This window comes from Anthonomus grandis, chromosome 11 (genome assembly GCF_022605725.1).
Source record: "Anthonomus grandis grandis chromosome 11, icAntGran1.3, whole genome shotgun sequence".
Lineage (NCBI taxonomy): Eukaryota > Metazoa > Arthropoda > Insecta > Coleoptera > Curculionidae > Anthonomus > Anthonomus grandis.
In genome coordinates, this window is record NC_065556.1 from 11,110,813 (window position 1) to 11,124,591 (window position 13,779).

Below are 13,779 nucleotides of genomic sequence, written 5' to 3' on the forward strand. Positions count from 1 at the left end.
GAATAATTTTAAAGGCTAATTAAAAGATCATCTTAAATTGTGTATTTTATGTAAAGTTGACTAATATGTCTATAATTTTTTTTATATCTCCATCTGTTAAGACTACAGTGAACCATAACTCAGAGGAGAGGTTAATGTGTTTTCTAATGTACAGGCACATCTAATAATTCATGGTTTAAACTAAAACATGTTATAGAGGGACATTCTAATAATCAATATTTACATAATATAATATCCGATTCATCGTTAATATTGATTTAACACTGAGATACAGATTCACATTTTATTATTTTATTATTTATTTTGTAAATGAAATAACGCTGGTCTATTTGATAGTTTTAGTTATCTTTTTTTAATTTAGTATATGTATCTTTTGTAGTAACCCTATAAATAATAGGCAATTACTATTAAACGGGTATTTGATTTAAATCAAGGAAAGTTTTTTATTTAAATGATAATTTAAGAGAAATAAGTTTTACTTTCGGATCAACTCATAATGCTAAAAATATATATCAAAATATTGTAGTTGTCCCCAATAACTCTGCTATGTTGCGAAATTTTAAATATTTTTCTAGTCATAGTATTCCTATAATTTGTTCATGCACTTCTCGGAGGACATCCTGTAATAATCTATTTTAGCCAATTAATTAAAATTTTATTTTTTATTGTTTTTTTTAACATACTATGATTATAATTTTTTCTCAAATTTTAAAAGTATAGTACATTTTACTTAGTTAAATATTATTTACTAACATTAAAAGACTCGCTGTTTTTATTGTAACATTAATTAAACTTTTTCAAACTCTTCCTTTAACATTAATCAAAAGTTAATGCTTTTTATTTTAAGATGTTTTTTTTTTTGAACATGACTCAAATGACTCAATTTTAAATGGCTTTAATGATTAAAAACATATACCAGCAGCGGTACTCTCTAACTCGATAAACATAGAAATAGACAAGAAAAAACATAGAAAGAAAATATCTTTCTATGCGCGATTAGCACTCGCTAATCTTTTCTCTATGTCACTGGGCATCCTTCGGCTTTAGATATTCTTATACTACCCAATGGACAAACATTAGCCTATTTTTATATCTAATGGGATTTTTCACAGCCCACAATGTAAATTACTGAAATGTCATTCGACATTATCGATATTTTAAGTTATAAGTATGCTTTGTTATTGTTTCTGTTTTCATCCTATATCCATAAGGGATGCCGATAAAGGAAAAGTTTTCTTATAGATTTTATATATAATTTTATGATGGATCCTCCCAATTTTATCTTATCACTTTCCTAGTGTGTATTTATAATAGCTTAATATATTTTCTTATTTTTTTATTTAAATATATTTACTATTAAATTTATATTTTAATATTTGTCTTAAAATATAGATTTAAGATAATAATATTATTAATTTTGCCTTAGAAATGGAAAAGAAAGAATAAACAATTGAATTAAGGATAAAAGGATTATATATATATAGTATTTTCAAAATTTGTCAAGATAAAACCCATTTTATTCCCTTCTGTGGAATCACTGGAAAATACTATTCTTTATTTAATTCCCTGCCCTATTCCCTTTATCACTTCTTAAAAACATTGGTCCTTGCACAATGGGGCTTAATGGTCTAATATGAGAATATGAGAATTCGTTGAGTCAAATTTCAATTTTCAATTTAAATTTCAAATCTAAGTATATATAATACATATTATTTTAAGTATAATTGATTGAAAAATTGTTGGCGCCCACGTAGTGCACGACAATATGACCTATTAGTATCTAAGCTAAATTAATATGGTTTTTCTTGGAGTGCTATTATAATTATAAAAAAGTTTATTTCTAAAAGGTTTAAAAGATATTTTTTTAAATAAATTTTTGGATTAAATTTAAATCATTTCCCAATTATCTAGAGTTTCTATTATTTTTTATTTATATTCCAGATATTATGATATCGTTGAAAAATTGATCATCTATTCGCCGCAAAGTATTTTAATAACAAATCAGCATTAAAATTAACTATTTAAATCCTAAAATGTTGTTTACTATTCTATGAAATAAGTTTTAAAATATTTTGACATAAAAATACAAAGCTTAACGTAGTTCAGTGTGTGAGGAGTCTTAGGGCCGGTTGTATAAACACTTTGAACTGTAATTTATTGTTGAACTGCAGTTCAAAGTAAAAAAGTTGTTGTATCAATAATATTTGACACTGATCTAAGTTCAAATTCGAAGTTCAAGTGAACGCCCACTTGCCGCCGTTCAAGAAGCCGAACTTTCGTTCAAGTGATTTTCTAACCTCACATTCACAAGTTTTGTGCTTTGTTTATCTCCTTTTCATTATTATTGGGTTTATAAAAATGAATGAATTTAACGACGAAGTCATTACTGATGATGGAGATTTTTTGGGTCTTTAAGGTTTTTTGCAACAGGGTGCATTTTGCAAGCAGCTGGAGATTTTTCTGGTGTAGATAAATCTACAGCAAGCAGAGTTATTAATAAAGTGTCCCGGGCAATTGCACGTATGCATGAAACCTATATATCACTACCCGATGAAAAAATAAATAATGTTCGACAGGGTTTTTTCAACATTAGCAGATTCCCAAGATGTATTGGGGCTTTGGATTGTACCCATGTAAAAATCCAATCTCCTGGTGGAGAAGAACCAGAAAATTTTAGAAACCGAAAAGGTTATTTTTATTTTAATATACAAGCAATATGCGATTCACAACTAGAAATTTGGGACATTGTGTGCAGATGGCCTGGGTCTGCTCATGACGCAAATATATTTAGGAACTCAACAGTACTTTCTATCAAGTAAGAGAGTTCGCTCGCTGACTTCTAGAAAATTTCCACTGGTAGGCCATTACCCAAGACAACTAACTCCTCTCTTTTATAATTTCAGAATAATTAGTATGTTGACATTGTGTGTGCCATATACATTACAACGGTTCTTTTTGATAAAATCCGTATTTCTTTATATTTAATAAAACTACCCAATAAAAAAGTACATAAGTCACCTAAGTATATATAATACATATTAGCTCGATTAACTCGATACAGCATAGCTCGATTTCAAAATGGTGATTTTGGCGAAAATTTATATTAGTGGGTGATAGTGGATATGGTAACAAACCATACCTGATTACACCACTTTCTAACCTAACCACTCCTGTAGAACATTTATTCAACGAAGCACAAATAAAAACGAGAACCCAATAGAGAGATGCTTTGGTGTATTAAAACGTCGATTCCCAATATTAGCATTAGGAATTAAATTAAATGTGCAAAAAGTGGAAGCAATAGTTATCTCATGTGCAGTGCTTCATAATATTGCATGCATGTTGAGAGATGACGTTCCCCTTGTAAATGAAGAAGTTGAAGCGGCTCTTGAATTAGGAAATATCGCTATACCTGTGGTACAACCAGGTGTTGAGAATATAGCCCTAAATAATGTGGTTCGGCAAGCTTTGATAACTGAGTATTTTCAGCCTTTGTTAAATAATGTAGCACATGAGTAGAACTCAAAATTGCAATAAAAACTTTTTTTTACGGTTTTTATTACTTTGACACCCACCACCCACCACAAAAACATTTTTAATTTTGCATTTTTTACACATAAAATTAACGAGAATTGGTTAAATTTTAAAAACATTTTTTTATTTTATAAATAAAATACAACTTATTTTACAAATATATATTTTTAAATTTTAAAAACAGACATCATTTTTAGCAGATAGCAGCTGATCTTTTCAGTTGAAGGATCTCCAGCTCTAGTTCAGCTTTCTTAGCTTGAATAAGAATTCTTTCATCACTCTCCTTTGTTTCTAGTGCCATTTGATGTTTGTGGCGTTCCTTCATCATTTCTACTCTCAAAAGAGATGTTCTTTTTCAAGGTATTCTGTCTCCTTGGAGACTAATTCAGCTTTATTTGCAGCCCAGGAAATAATTTTATTTGACAGAGCATTTTTATTTTCTTAAAATTAAAATAAATTTAAATAATTTGAAATATAATAATATTACAAAATTTACCCTTATTAGCACAAGCCTTCTTCAAAATGCTTTTCAATGGCTTCGATTTTAGAGTGCGAAGCTTTTCTGGAGTTATTTTGTTCCAGTTGATAGGTAAAGCAGCTAAAATAAGAATAGTCAGAATAGAAGAAAGCATCTAAATATATTGTTTATTAATACTAATAATTAAAACATAAGTATAGGGATAGCGTTTACCTATACCTGACAATAAACTATCTTCCTCATTAGAATCTTTGCCATCTTTCTCCATTTGCTCTATGTCTTCATTAGGTAACTCTTTTAAAAAAAATCATTGATAGACGCTTTTAATTAAAAACAACGATAAAGTCTTACCTGAATCAGAAATATGAAAACGAGATCCCTCAGAAGTTTCCATCTGTATGTTGCCATATTCTGAAACAAATACAACTTTTAATGTAATTATTATTAATTTTTTTAAAACTTACTACTACCTCCATCAAATTCTGAATCAAAGCCTGTCATCTGAGTACCTATAATTTCTTTAACTTGTTTGTCGATATTATCAATTATCTTAGGTTTTACAGGCCCTAAATGTCATATTAAATGTCAAAAATAAAAAAAAAACTAAAAGTACCTAAATATTTGTAGTGCCAACCTAAACTAACCTCAGTTCAGCTGAACTAAAGTTCAGTTTACATTGAACAACAGAATATCGATTGAACGGAGTTCACATTTTGATCGGCGTTCCGTTGAATCTAAGATCAAAATTGATTTATACAACCGGCCCTTAGAGTTATTTTTTTATTCAACAAAAATTCTTTACAGTAACAAGCATATTTTAAATTATGCTTTAATTATGAAATTCATATTTAATTTTAAAAATGATAGCCATATGTTTAATAATATTTTTAAGATGAAAGTGCTTAAAATTATACGATCTGCATTTTGCCATAAATCCTGTATTATCAGGAGTCTCCCTCCACCTCATTTATTATTAAAACTAGGTTCATACCGGCAATATTAGATTTAGTAATATAACAATCCCTCATCGTGGCTCAGATGTGTTTTAACCGGCATTTACATATGATGCTTTTTGATCCCCTAGCTCGCTGCCAGATGATTTCAGAACCCTTAGAGATAAGAAATTTGGAATTTTTCATTAAAAAATATTATTATAAAGTAATAATTCATTTTAAATAATAAAAACCATATACTTAGTTTTTGTTTTTCTTAATCTTTTTATGTTTATCCGGTTAGATATTATACTTTGATTACACTCATAGATACATAAACCTATATATTTTATTTGTGAGTTTTTTATACAAAATAGTGAGATGGCTGCTTGGACGGTTCAGTAAACTAACTACTTAAGCTATACTCCGCCTAATTATTTCAAAACACGTTATCCTTTTTTCCCTGAGAGCATGTAATATGAAAATATAAAATAATTCAAATGCATGTAAGTGGCAAATACAAGTATTTTCTTTAGGGTGTAATTAATTACACCCTAAAGAATTACATTAATTACACATTAATTAATTTTGTCATTGATTTACAAAAGGGAGCCAAAAACAATTAAAAGAAAGATCAAGTCTGACTCCGAAAACAAAAATAAAAGAATTTCATAACAAATATACAATTAAAAAATATTATATTGTTAGAAACAGTCTAATTTAATTTTTTTTAAATAATAAGAATTATGCCACTGGTTTTATAAATGTTCGTCAGAGCCAATAAATCAAACACAGACATTGGATTATAATAAGTTGCAAACAATACTTATTTTAATTTAATTTTATTTAATTAATACTACGTCTAAAGTCTTTACGAAACCAAACCGAATCGCCCCCGGGTCGATACGTGATCTCCCAAAACATCCGTCGTTCAAGTGTGTCCGGTCTCCCTCCCATGCCCTGCATTTCTCCTCTCCGATTCCAAAAATGCCGATGGGGTACTTTTGAGAAAATCCAGCGGCGGCGATTGATTTTGTGTGTGTTTTTTTTTAGATGTACTCTAACAATATACTACTACAGTTGCCCGCAGAAAACAAAGCAAAACGTACAAAAAGAAATACATATATATAAATATATACATATTATAAACCTTGATCAAAGCATCACATAAGACATAACTAAATACCATGCTTCTAAAGCAGTAATTTTACCTTTTTTTTAAAAGAGCCCTTTGATAAAGCTTTTAAATCTGTAGGAATGTCATTATAAAGCTGATAAAGAGATATAAGGGAAAGATCGCTGAAAAAAACTGGTCTTGTGAGGTGGTGAAGTAAATAACCTTTAAATCTTAAATTTAAGTTATGAACGTCTGTTCAGTATTTAATCTTCTCTAGCAAGTAAGGAGGACACTTAATTAGTATAATTTTTTGAAATAAAACCAAAGAATATAATTTGCGTTTCTTCGCCATATTTAACCAGTTACAGTCTTTTAGTTTATGAGAGACCGGCTCATACTTTCTAATTCCATAGATGTACCTTAAACAAGATTTTTGTACCCGTTGAATCTTTTGTATTTCAGTGAAATCTAGACAAGGTGAGCAAACCACATCACAAAAATTAAAATGGCTCGAAACTAAAGTGTCAGTAAGCTTAATTTTTAAAGATTGCGATAATGAATGTCTGTGAGGATTAAGTAACTTTAGCACGGTATATGCCTTTTGTAATCAGATTTTAATATAGAATATAAAGCGCAACTCGACATCCAGATACAACCCTAAACTTTTTGAAACTTTCTCACAAGATTAAGAATCATCACCTAAACTTATGGTATTTTTAGAAACATGTATTATTTTAAATTAAATGACTTATATCGAAATTTCTCTGTTCTTTAAATAACTAGCGTACATATCTCATTTAAAAAAAATAAAAAAAAAACATTGGCTCGTTAATTTTTTTTTCTCCAAAACGGTTCATTTTATCGATAATAAACAAGAGTACCTTTTTTTTAGCCTAGGGTTCAAGATATTCAAATTTATTTTTTTTAGACTTTAACATACAGGGTGTTAAAAATATACGCATTAAAGTGTACAACCTAGTCCGCCTCTGGTAAAGTAAACAAGGTAAATGTATTTTAAAGATGTTATTTTAAGAGGTCCCTAATAGTGCTCATTACCTAAAATTTTTATTAAATTCTATCGGGTAGTTTAAAAGTAATTTATGAAAAACCAATTTCCAGCAGCGTCCTTTAGGAGGCTGTATCTTCGTAAAGAAGGCCTGTAGGAATTTTTTTTATAGGAACGTTCAGTATTATTTTTCGATGTTCTACCTGAATCCGAGAGATTTCCCACATGAACCGGGACACCCCTACCGTGCCGAGGCAAAAGAATGTACTCGCAAAAAGCAAGTTTTGAAAAATTAAGGTTTTTGCTTATTTTTTGTGCCCTGCGTAACCGCAGACGGATTCGTTGACGTATCTTTATAAAAATTTGCGAACCTATGTTTTTTTACCATACCTTTTAGACTATACTAAAATAAAGCTCTATAAATATCAATTTAACGCAGTTATGCCGCTTACATTCTTTTGCCTTGGTAATTATTTTTAAATACCTAATTTCAAAAAATGGCAAAATAATGTATTGGCTTGTACATCATTTTGTCATGGTTTAACATGCGTAGAAAATTCGTAAAATGTGTCAAAACAGTGTATATTTTATACATTTATATCTCACTTCTGGGATTATAAATAAAATTAAAGGTAATATAAAAGGTTTTTATTAAGTAATATAAAATGTAGGAAAGATTAAAGGAACATAAAAGTAAAACCTTTTAAATAAAAATAAAAAAAAAATTCTAACAAAATAAAAACATATTTGGAAAGTGCATAATAAACAAAAAATTAAATAGAAAATATGCCAACAAAAACACGTTTGAAAAATACATTTAAAAAAAAAAACAAAAATTCTAACTTTTGCATTTGCTTAGAAGTAAAATAAAATGTAGGAACATGTTAAAGAAACGTAAAAATAAAACCCTAAATATTAAAATAGAAAATTCTAAAATATTGGCACATTCTGATGCTCATGCATATAATTGATAATATATCAGATAGTATTTTATTCTTTAGTAAAATATCACAAAGTTTGAAATAAAACGGGAAAAATAAATCTTAAACGTTAAGGTTAAACACATAATATCATTAAAGCCCTTCTTCCAATAAATCTTCCGCTTCTGTTGAAGAAATATCTTCCCAAAATCTTTAGCGCGAGGGTTTCATATATGCCAAATTCCTTAAAAATTTTTCTTCCAGTCAGGACAGCGAAAGTCAGTTTTATAAAAGAAGTTCTTTTCTCCTTTCATAAAGGATATTTCGACAATTTCCTTTATTAATATAGTATTGCTATTATTGCTTTTGCTCTTTTTTAAAGTATTTCGGACAAAAATATTTTGAAAATTAAAAAAATCTGAAAAAGTCATTTATTTTGGCACTAAACATTTCGAGGACTTTTCTACGACTTGTACAAAATCATCCATATCTTCAATTTTTTTGTCGACTATTCTATTTTCCCATGCAAATCATCAGCCGAATTGTATGTATGTCCCTTCAATAAGTATTTTATTGTTACAGAGTGTAATGAACAACATTCGTTATTAATATATAACAAAAGCATGTAAAACAAATACTTATTCTTATTTTGTGCTGTACAATTGTCTGCCCATAAGATTATATCTGTACTATCTCTACACAAATCTAAAAACCTAACAAAGACACTGGCTACATCTTCATCTCTTCTTCCAGCAATCGCCTCGTGTCACAAAATGGCAAATGTTTGTCATAATTTTTCTTTAATGGAAGCAAAAGTCTCAGTAAAAACAATAAGTCTTGATGTAAAAAACGAGTCTTTTATTTTGGGCATTATTGGCAGTAAAAACACTTTCTGCATATCCACGGCATAAACCTTGATGGCTGGATTTTCTAGGAACTGCTTGGCATCTTTCTGTTATAAGGAGCGACGTAGGTGATACTAAAAAAAAATAACCATAACAGTTGTTGCTCGTTAATATTATGTTATTAAAATCTGCATTAAATTTTATTGAAATAAGACAAAAGGCGGAAATATTATACGTAGAAAACGGCAAGGATTTAGCTGGTAGGTTAGGTAGATTCAGCTGCTCAAAAATAATAAAATATTATCTGAAATTGAGGACAATAATTTATTATATTTAATTGCAGATACTGTATGTATATTTTGTAGGAATTTTTAAGAGTTTTTTGTTAAAGAAAAGCAAAAGTAATAATTAAAGGCCGGTAAAAGGGTATAAAAATTACCTCTGGTATGGGTTCTTCTTTTTTAAGCTGACTATTCTCATCATTCTGAAGGTCCAGTTGAATACAAGTACCACGCTTCGATTTCATAAAACCCAATATTCATCTTTTCTATCTCTTTACGGTAGGTTTCGTAACAGACTTTATTTCCCGGGTGCCTTTTATTGTAATCATCGGGAATATCTTTAATTGATATTTCAGTAGAAAGGTATTTTTTATGCAGCGCGTGCTCCCTCCGGTAATGAGAAGGTTTTGGATTGCAGGAATTTATGTCATCTTTAATGGGTGTTTTGGATTTTATGTTAGATGAGGTGCGCTTTTCCCTCTGATCGTTTGAAGGGGTTGACAGCTTTATCCCATGAGTGTCTTTGCATTTTTTAATTTTTAACATGTGGTCGACAATTGTGCTACTTTTATAACCTAAGGTCGACAGAAAAAACTTTTGACACACCTTTATTTCTTCTTCATTATTTGTATTTATTTTTTTTAACGGTAAATTGTCGAGAAATTTCTACGGCTATCTCGAACCTGTCGTTTAGCCTTTTTCTCAACAATGTGGCAAAAAAGCCACATAATTTGGCACTTTCTTCTCAAGTAACCAGAAGTGGTCGTGAATATTTTTTCTTTTATGTTCATTAAACAAATTTGTACACCGTTTAAATTCGCAAACTGGATTTCTAAGAGGATGGATATGGACCGCACTTGGCAGAGGATTACGAAATACTAAATTAAAACAATGGCAAAACAGGGTATATGAAACGCATGCCTTATTCTGCCTTAATTCTGTTGATAAATATTGTAAAGTGTTGCCAAGGCAAAGTAATGTATGAGCACATACATTCTTTTGCCTTGGTACGGCAAAAAAAAATTAATTTAATTTACAATATTTTGTAATGTAAGAGCATATACATTATTTTGCCTTGGTACAAATCCCAAAAAAATGTCGAGTACATTCTTTTGCCTTGGGAGAGTACCAAAAAAGTGCATATACATTAATTTGACAGGGCCATTATCTCCCTTATTTTTTAAGCTATAAAAATTCTAAAAATATTCACTTATGCAGGACAAAAATCCGATTCCAAATATCCAAAAAACTCATTTTCGCATTTTTTGCGAGTACATCCTTTTGCCTTCGCACGGCAGACCCTGTATAGATTGTTTTTTTTAATATATATTTTAACATAATTTTGACTAAAAATTTTTCTTTAAATTAATATCATAATATGATAAAGCTTAGTTCTGATAAAAAACCTGTGGATTATTATTACTCTCAACAAGAGCCATCTTACTTCCAGATATCGAACAATCATTTGAATATTTTAAGTGCTGCAATAACTAAAACACTTTTGGCATCAGAATTATAGTCCTAAATACTATTAGGAAATTCTGAACTTTTACTCTAAAGCAAATTCATTAAAAATGGCATTAGGCAACCATGTCCGATATCAAGTTACTTTCAACAGATAATAGACTTAAATCAGCTGTTCAAGTTGCTCGTTTGCTATTTAAGTTACGCAGTGAAACTGTGATGTTTTGGGAAGGCAATCGAAATAATCCTTTACTACGTAATTTGCAAGAAAACTAGATAAATATTTCGCATTAATGCTTTACTAAGCAATAGGTAAAGGTTTAGATAAAGCATATATACTATTCAGTTTTCCAAAATTCAACAACATTTTCTTTAAAATGCAATTAATGCTTTCTAAATTTATTTCTTAAAAATACTAAGATTTATTTCTTTTAGTGACTTGAAAGATTGTAATTATTCTTAAACACAGATATTTCATATAACTTTTAAGGGTGAGTGGATTGTGTATCTCAAGTAATGTACAGGGTGGCCATTTTGTTAGGGACCTATACTTTTTCTCATAATCTACAGGGTGTGCAAAAAAAATCTTACAGAAGTGTTTTCGTTTAAAGCGTATTTTTAAGTTATTTGAGTTTCAGCAATACAGGGTTTTTAAGAAGTGCTGCACCGACTTTAACACCAGAATTTTAAATGTAACACCCTGTATATTTTTAGGTTCTTTGAGAGAAAAAAAGGTAACTTTTATAAGAACTCCCTATCCGAATTTTGCGTATTTTAGACAGAAATTAAGATTTTGAAGGAAAATAAGAAAAAGGAAATTAAGAAAGGTACCACCTATTAACAGACGATGTTCAGGTATTTCAAACTTATACAGGATGTCTAGTACGGGACGTCAGGTAATAAGATATATTTTTAAATTATCAATTTGCAATATTTTACTTTTTTTAAACGGAATACACTGTATTATATATAGTATCTTTAATACTTTAGAATTTTAATTAAGGTATTAAATAATTAATACTCTTAACATTATTGATATTGTAGAGAGTTGATAATTTCAACTCTCTACAATAATAACGCTCTTTAAACAAATTTTGCTAATTTAGTATTTCACCGTAATAGGCTATGAAATAACAATAGTTGATATCTGCGCTTGTCGTATCTATAGCTACAGAATAATATTTAAACCACTTCTGTGACGTAAATTTATTAAAATTGTAAAAAATAACAGGCTTAAAAAAACATCAACATAACGCCAAATAAAGTCTAAAGTAAGTTTTCAATATGCCCTCCATTTTGAATAACACATGTATGTAGTATAAACAACTGTATTGTAACAACAATATTCTATAGAATTGGATTTAAAATCTGTTTGATTTAAGTACGCTACAGCCTCTCTAATTCTTCTTTGCACTTCATTTACTGTAGTAAGCATTTGCTTGTATACAGGGTCCTTTATTGTTTCCCAGAGAAAGAAATCTAACGAAGTAAGATCTGGCCAACGGATTGTTTCATACGATGGATATTCCACTATCCAACGGTTGTACTGTTAGCTTAGGAAGTTCCTTATATTGTGGCTCCTGTGATATGGAGCACCATCTTGTTGCCATATTAATTCATCACGTGGATAAGCTGGTATTTCATTTTTTATTAGCGGTTATATTTCATTCCTTACCATATTATCTAAATATTTTCTTGAATTAAAGAAAATTGGTCCTGTAATTTTTGAGTGATAAATTTCCCACCATACCTTTATGGATCGTCTTCCCTCTTTTTTTTTATCACTTCAATAATGCGTATTTTTCCTATTAAAATGTAGTGTTGATGTGCGAAAAATTGACTCATTAGTCCCAATAATCTTGTTAAAGACATTTTCATCAAAATTCATATTGATTAAACTATCACAAAAGTTTAATTTTTCATCAAAGTCTCTTTCGTCTAAATGCTAAACAGGCAAAAAGTTAACTGATTTACGTTTATGAACTTTTAAACAATCCTGAATCACGCCTTTTGTAATATTTAACTCGAAAGCGGCTTGTCTGATAAAGATTTCGGGTATAATACCAAAATAAATAATACCAAACACTGTAAGCTGAGGACATAAATTTGCTAAAAACAATACAAAACCTTAATTTCTGTCTATACTATACAAAATTCGGATAGGTAGTTCTTAAGCAAGTTACCTTTATTGCTCTAAAACGAAAACACTTCTGTAAGAATTTTTTTTGCACACCCTATTGATTCTAAGAAAACGTATAGGCCCCTAATAAAATGGCCACCCTGTACATTAATAATATTCAAAACTCATCCTTTAAAATCTATAAATCTGTAAGGTTGTATAATCGTAAAGTATACTGAGCTACCGTGAAATATTATTAAAATATTTATTTAGATAATCCAGACTCGTTTTTTTTTTCATATTATGAGTTTAACATTTAAGCTTGAATTTGGAATTTAAATACGTCATTTTGTCTTACGACTTCCGTTTTATAAAAAAAATATATTTCCTACTATATATAGTTATGACGTAATTGGAAACTACTAGGTGCGGACCAGATTCCAACTTACTGATAGGAACAATATGAAATACTCAAAGCTGCATTTACTTTAGCAATATAAAGCCAAACCTTTATTTTTTACAAAAGCTGTAACATATAATAATATGCCGCCAAAAAATTGCTATGTTGTATAAAAAATAGCTATACCAGTATTTGAAAAAGGCATTAGCTCGCACTTAAAAGAACATAATGTGCAAGAGAATAAAACAGGAGACGAAAAGGTTCGAGAGAAAGCACTGAGCGGATTCGGTAATCGGGACGCAAGTATAAAAGAACAAAGGAAACATTTCCGTTGTCTGGATCGACTAAAAGAAATCATTTGATTTGGTCCCTATTCTTCCCTATTTGGTCCCTATTCTATTCTTGGAATTCAAAAATATTTACTTAATTTACAAAATTATCAAAAAACGGATATTTTGTAGCACTAGCCTAAGTACCTTGCTATTTAGAATGGAAGTAATTCATTTTATTTTTATTCAATGAGATTAGTACGGGTATATTATAGAAAAATATCTAACTATTATATTATATAATTTGCCATTTTCATACAGGAATGCTATTAAGGCAGATCCAGTTAATAAGAGCTAAAACAGTAAATTGAATTTATTGCCACCTTTAGTAAAACGCTGCACATGGAATTTTGG

General features: G+C 29.4%; 1 protein-coding gene across 3 annotated transcripts in view; it reads left to right on the forward strand.

Annotated features, from left to right (window-relative positions):
* LOC126742300 (slit homolog 1 protein) overlaps positions 1–13,779 on the forward strand; it is a 651,615-nt gene that overhangs the window by 319,331 nt on the left and 318,505 nt on the right. The gene's annotated exons all lie outside the window — the stretch shown is intronic.